This window comes from Podarcis erhardii, assembly GCF_964252035.2.
Source record: "Podarcis erhardii genome assembly, chromosome: 17".
NCBI classification, from domain to species: Eukaryota; Metazoa; Chordata; class Lepidosauria; order Squamata; family Lacertidae; genus Podarcis; species Podarcis erhardii.
This window is the reverse complement of record NC_138515.1, coordinates 2,969,463-2,975,951: the sequence shown is the minus strand read 5'-3', so window position 1 is coordinate 2,975,951 and position 6,489 is coordinate 2,969,463.

Here is a 6,489-nt window from a genome sequence, read left to right as displayed (position 1 = left end):
AGTTCCCAGGATTCTTTGGGAGAAACAGTGACTGTTAAAGTGGTTGTAAGAGTGCTTGAAATGTATGGTCTGCATGTGACCAATGCAAAACCTCCAAGTGTCCCTATTTTCCAGGGACATCCCTGATTTAGAGAAGCTGTCCTGCTTTCTGATTTCATCCCGAGATGTCCTGCTTTTCCTTAGGATGTCTCAATTTTCATTGGAGAAATGTTGGAAGGTATGGAGTTACCTGACCCCCGAGCAGTCTGAAGGTAATCCTGTATAGGGAAGTTTTTTAATATTTAATGTTTTGTTATGTTTTCATATATGTTTCATATATGTTGGAACCCGCCCAGTCAGATGTGTGGGGTATAAATAGTAAAATTATCTTTATGGAATGGGATGTGCCTTTTTTCATTGGGGAAATGTTGGCGGGTATGCCAGTGATGTGAAAATGCATAGAAAAGTGTGGGATAGCACTTGCTTGATGATGTTGTATAACCTCCCCACAAGCCAATCAGAATGAGTGCCTAAGAAACAACTGACGTCACTTAATGTCCCCGCAAACTTCATGCAAACCATTCAGGATGAATCAGCTGCCCTGGTTTCAGTTTCTCTCTGAGTCATGAGACACATTGGGTGACCTTAGACCAGAGACAATAAAAGACACTATGCTGCCGCCCGGACTCCCACCCAGCCTACTTCACAAGGTTGTTGTGAGGATAAAAAGTGCAGAGGCATCTTATTCCACCCTCTGTTCCTTGGAGGAAGAGCAGGGTGGAAGAGGGTGGGATATGATTTGGTCCTTGGTTCGACCAAGTGGGCTCTCTAGTCCACAAAAACTTTTGCCACAATATGTTCTTTCATCGTTCTGGTGCCACAGATTATCTCTTGTCATTTTCCCACTGTAGCAGGAAACCCCCCCCCCAATCATTCTGTTTGTACAAACTTCACACACACTCACACTCACACACTACATACGCTATGCTTCTGTTATAAATTCATAGAAAATCAACCATACATTGGATTTGCACTGTTCCACTTTTATTTTACTCCATGAAGGAAAGACTACAAAATGGGGCAGGTTTGTTACAGGGCAGCCATAATCCCTTCAGCATCCCAGCACATACACAGGTGCCCTGCCCAGTTGCTATGCCAACCCTGATGGTCCCAGACAGAAGACAATCAAGATCACAAAGAACTTGCATATGGGAGTGGATTCAGCAGTGGACTGAAACAAAGGGCACTGATCAGATCTTCCCTCAGGGGGTAGGAAACTGCAAACTCCCCTTTGTCTCCTGGAAGTGACTCATGGGGAGGGGGGAAAGGAGGAACCAGCCAGGTGACAAGACACTCAAGTTACCACAACTCCTCCCTCAACCCCTCCTTTCTGTAATGTATGCATGATGTTTCTGGGGGTGGGCTAGACCTAGAGGAGGGGAATTTCAAAAGTTTTTATAAGACCTTGCACACTATTATTCTGGGTCTTTCCTCTCACCTGCAAGTGAGGGGAGCACCCTGTCGCGACAGTCTTTCTTCAATAAAGACCAAGCCTACAGGCTGCTGATTTGCTCCAATTTACCCTGGTTGGTGTCTTTACTTTTTGTCCAAGGGAGCCCTCAGATTTTTCCGGTAACACCACCCACAAAGCATTTAACGTCCTGTCTTGTGGCGTTTTTTGTGTGTGGACACAATAAGGACTGTAAAGCACATAGCACAACACAATGAGGACAAGAATGACTGTTCAGGCGACAGCAATCTCCTCTGCATAGGAAGTTGCCCTTCCTGTCCTCTGACAGGAAGAAAACTGGGTGAAAATAATCCCTCGGAAACAGCTTGCAGGAAATGGCTGCAAACAGGGGAAGGGTGGTGGTGGGAACGGAAGCTCACAGAGAACCAAAACTGCGCCTGTGGAAGAGAGACCAAGACACACCGGGGCAGCTAGCTCTCCCTATAGGACTGTGACATATCCCCCCTCCCGTCCCTTTAACACAATGACAGAACTGTTTCCTGGCATGGAGAAAGCATTTTTATTTAGCAATAACCTCTTGCTCCACCACAAGGTGTGGAGAACCTTTGCCTGTCCCCCTGATGCTGCTGAACTATAACTCCCATCACTCCCGGCCATTGCTGGGGCTGATGGGAGATGTAGTTTAGCAACCTCTGCCCAACCAATGGTTCCCCAGACCAGCCATACAAGAAGCGCAAAGTCACACACGTGGTTTTCTCCACACAACCCTTCATCCCTACAACAACTCTTTCAGGTAGATTAGGCCGAGAAGGAGAGAGAATGGCTGGCAAGAGAGAATGTCATATCTGAGTGGGAGCTTGAACCCATCTCTCCAAGGAATAACATTATAACCCTTCCATCTCCATTCTCTTCTAAGGTAAACAAGGCTGAGAAAGAAATGAGTCGCTCCTCAAGACCACACCAGGATGCAATCCATGTCCACTAACCTACTCTGACTTTTAAATGGAGTATTTTTCCTTTCTTGAATGCCTGCCTTTGGGCAGCTTTTGAAGGCCCAGCCTATTGGGTGGTGTGGGGAAGATGAAAGCTGGATTAAAGTGGTAGAAAGAGTTTGTCACACGTGTATATATTTCTGTCTTCTCGTGTTGCAACCATTAATTTTTGTCCTCAGGTGCCTCCGTCCTTCAGGTCCAGAAATGATAGCAGGTCTGGGCCTCCCCACGGCTCAATCTGGCATTCGGATGATACTTGCCTGAGGGTGGGCCTGGTTGTGACGTCTAATTGGCAGGTTTCTCCCACACTCTTTTCTTTTTAAAAATGGGATAAATTTGTCCCTCTAAAATCTGGTGCGACTGTCAGCAGTGTGACATTCCCAGGAACCCTCTTATGTTGTGGATGCCAGTGACACAGGCCACGCATGTATTGCAGTGTGCCACACTGCCCCCTGGGGAAGTGAAAGTGTGTTTGTATGCACACACACACACCACACACCACACACACACACACACACACACACAGACAACTGGTAGAAGGGAAAGTCCAATATGGGCATCCCCCAGGATTACAGCTAGTTTCCCTCCCACTCCACCCTCTTCTCAGAACAGAAATGAGGCTGGTTACCAGGCAACGGAATAGAAGAGTTTTTAAAAAACACAACGAAATGAAAAGATACAAAACAGACACAGATGGGAAGAGTGCAGAGAGCGCCAAGGGAGGAATCTTGTACTAAAGCTGAACCAGCCACCATGCTGAAAAAGGGAACCACAAATTATATTTGAAGCATGAAACAGGCACATGCAGCCCAGTGCAAAAGGGCACGGATTTGCGGGTCAGCTGAAAAAAAGAAGTACCATTAGATGTGTGGAGATCTCCATCTGAGTTCTTTGCTGCCCATCATCAACACGGGCACCCCTGCCCCTTCTCCCACTCTAGCAAGGTGGCAGAAACTTCCTAGAGCAGCCAAGACCATATTGGATGTGACTGAAAGAGGCTGCCATGTGAGGAAGCAAATGTTGAGGATGCCACTGAGACACTAGCATTTTCCTTCCAGGCTGTGGAGTGCAGCTAGGCTTGTCAGGTTGTTTTGGCCTGAAATTCACCCAGTTATAGAACTAGCTTACAGAAAACTACGTATCTGCTTATGAGCAGCGATTCCTGCCCCGCAGAGTAACATCCAACTCTCCCCCTTTCGCTTGCTGGTCGTTTTCTTTTACATTTCTGAATTCTGAACCTATTTTTCATTCAGCTGCACTGCACGGCACTAAAATATTGACCAATGTCTTCCTGTAATGGTTGGGTTATAGCTGGAGTTGTGGCAGTATCTAGGCGAGCCTGGTAAAACATGGCCCGGGATGACGGAAGGATTTTAGTCCAGAAACAGAAGGAAGAGGACAGTGAGATGAGGAACAGGCACACATAAAAGGTTAGAATGAAATGTGGTTTAAATGCTTTGAGGGGTAAGTGACCTTAGGAGGACATTGTCCTAAAAGGCAGAATATAAGTATATAGGTATATTTGCAAGGCAATCATAAATAGCAATAGCAACTGTCTTTGGAACTGTGCATGTGCAGCCCCCAAATACATTGCGGGACATAAAAGGAAATGTGTGTGATGCAACACTTGGATGCTGTAAGTGGTCTAAACCACTGAGCCTCTTGGGCTTGCCGTTCAGAAGGTTGGCAGTTCAAATCCGTACAATGGAGTGAGCTCCTGTTGCTCTGTCCCAGCTCCTGTCTACCTAGCAGTTCAAATGCACACTAGTGTTTAAATAGATAAATAGGTATCACTATGGTGGGAAGGTAAACAGCGTTTCCGTGTGCTCTGGTTTCTGTCATGGTGTTCCGTTGCGCCAGAAGCGGTTTAGTCATGCTGGCCACATGACCCGGAAAGCTGTCTGTGGACAAATGCCAGCTCCCTTGGCCTAAAAGGGAGATGAGCGCTGCAACCCCATAGTCACCTTTGACTGGATTTAACCATCCAGGGGTCTTTTACCTGCTGTAAGTGGCCTAAAATATGAAACTCCTGGATTTGCCAGGTCTGGTTTAAATACTGTCAGGCTGGCCTACCAACCCTTCCTTCACTGGTCAATAGCATAGCCAAAGGGATGGGAACCTCCCAAAAGTTGCCGGACTACTACTCCCATCATCCATGGCCAGTGACCACACTAACTGGCTGGGGCTGACAGGAGTTGGTTCCCCACCTCTGCCATAGCCCATCATCACAAACTGTGTAACACCAGGCAATTTCGGTTACAATTAGTTTTGAAATAGTTGCCACTCTAGGCTTCAGGTCTCTGTTAGTGCTTCCCAGAATTCAGTTCTGTCCACTCGCAGAGCAATTTGGTTCCTATCATCATTGTATTTGGCAAGTGCTGCAGATCTGAAGATCTTTCTTTGCTTATGATCTGCTTTCACTTACACACATCCTCTGGAAGAAAGAGTAGCTGTTAATCAAAGACCCTCTGCTCCTCTTATAGCCAGTAATTAACCACAACCATCCTGGGATGCAGGGGGCCAGGAAAAGAGAAGTGTGTTGTACAGGGAAAACATGTTGCCCCCATCCATAGCTCAGTCCCAGGCATCTCCAGCCCTGGAAATCCAGTCACGGTCAGTGCAGACCAGGAATGGGCAACCCTTTTCTCCTATGTAGGGGCAGATTGACTCAGGAGTAAATTGTGGGGACAGAACAGAAGCAGTGAGCAGAGACAGAGTTGAAGATGGGTGAAGTGAGAGACAATGTCCTGAATTAATCATCTAGAATAAAGACCCTCATGCTTCAGTCTTCCTCAGATTAGAATGCCAATCCTGTGCAGGTCTTCTCAGAAGGAAAACCTATTGGGTTTGATGGGGTTACTCTCACCTAAGTAGCGGAAGGGTTTTGTTGTTGGTGATGTAGTACAGCAGACCAACACAGCTGCTGTTCTGCAAAGCAAGTGAAATTAACTCCCAATTTTAGTGCCACACACGGAGAACAGGTGCCTACCTAATTATTCTCAGATAGCTGGCATTTATGCCTCATTTTTCCAAGGCATAAAAGTGGGAGTTGGGGTAGAATCATGCAAAATACTGTACCAATTTTCCAGAACCTACACAAGAGGGAAGAAACTATTTTTAAAGCCTGGAAAATCGAGGAATTCAAGGAAACCTGGCAGCTAAGGAGGTAGAGGCTAAGGGGCTGCAGGTGTAGAGAATTCTGAGCGAGTGGTCTGACTCTGTGTAAGACAGCTCCTAAAATCACCTCATTTCAGGCTTCTTCTGCCTTTCTGGGAATATCTCTCCTCCCCTGAGCTGCAGTCAAAACCACAAATCTCTCCATTCCACCTCCCGGCCCCATCCAACCCTCCCATCCTAATCCATTTAACACAGATTACTCTGAAAGAGAAGCTGTTTGCTGACATTCTTTTTTTCTTACATTGGTTCCCCATATGTTGTTGGACTACTAGGACCCCATCACCCCCGAGCGCTGGCTAAGTAGCCTGGAGATGATGGGAGCTGCAGTCCATTAAAATTCCGGGACCCAAGACTGGCTCTGTGGTTCCTGCCACCACCCACCAGCTTTTGTTCTGACTTCTGATCAGCCACAGTGAAGGCCACTGGTGGAGAATAGCGCAGCTGGTTAGAGAATGGGGCAGATAATGCCAAGGTTGCAGGATTTCTCCCCATAAGGGACATCCGCACAGTCCTGCATTGCAGCGGGTTGGACGAAGGATCCTCAGGGTCTCCTCCAACTAATTCTGATTCTCTGTATCTAAGAAATGACAATATAAATGGTAAATTCTGCAGAGACCCACCTCTTTTGCTTCTCCCCACATACTTAGTGTCAGGGGAAGATTAAACAGTAAGTTGTCTTCTACTCAAAACATGAATGAGTGAGGTTTTTATTTATTTCTGAGTATGCCTATACAGCCACATTTTAAATTATACAGATGGTGTACACTATAAAACACCATTCTGTTTTTTATTTAAAAATCCAGATGATCTCAGTGATCATAGTCATTAGGGTTATGGCAGATGTGGGGAACCTTTTGCCCTCCAGATGTT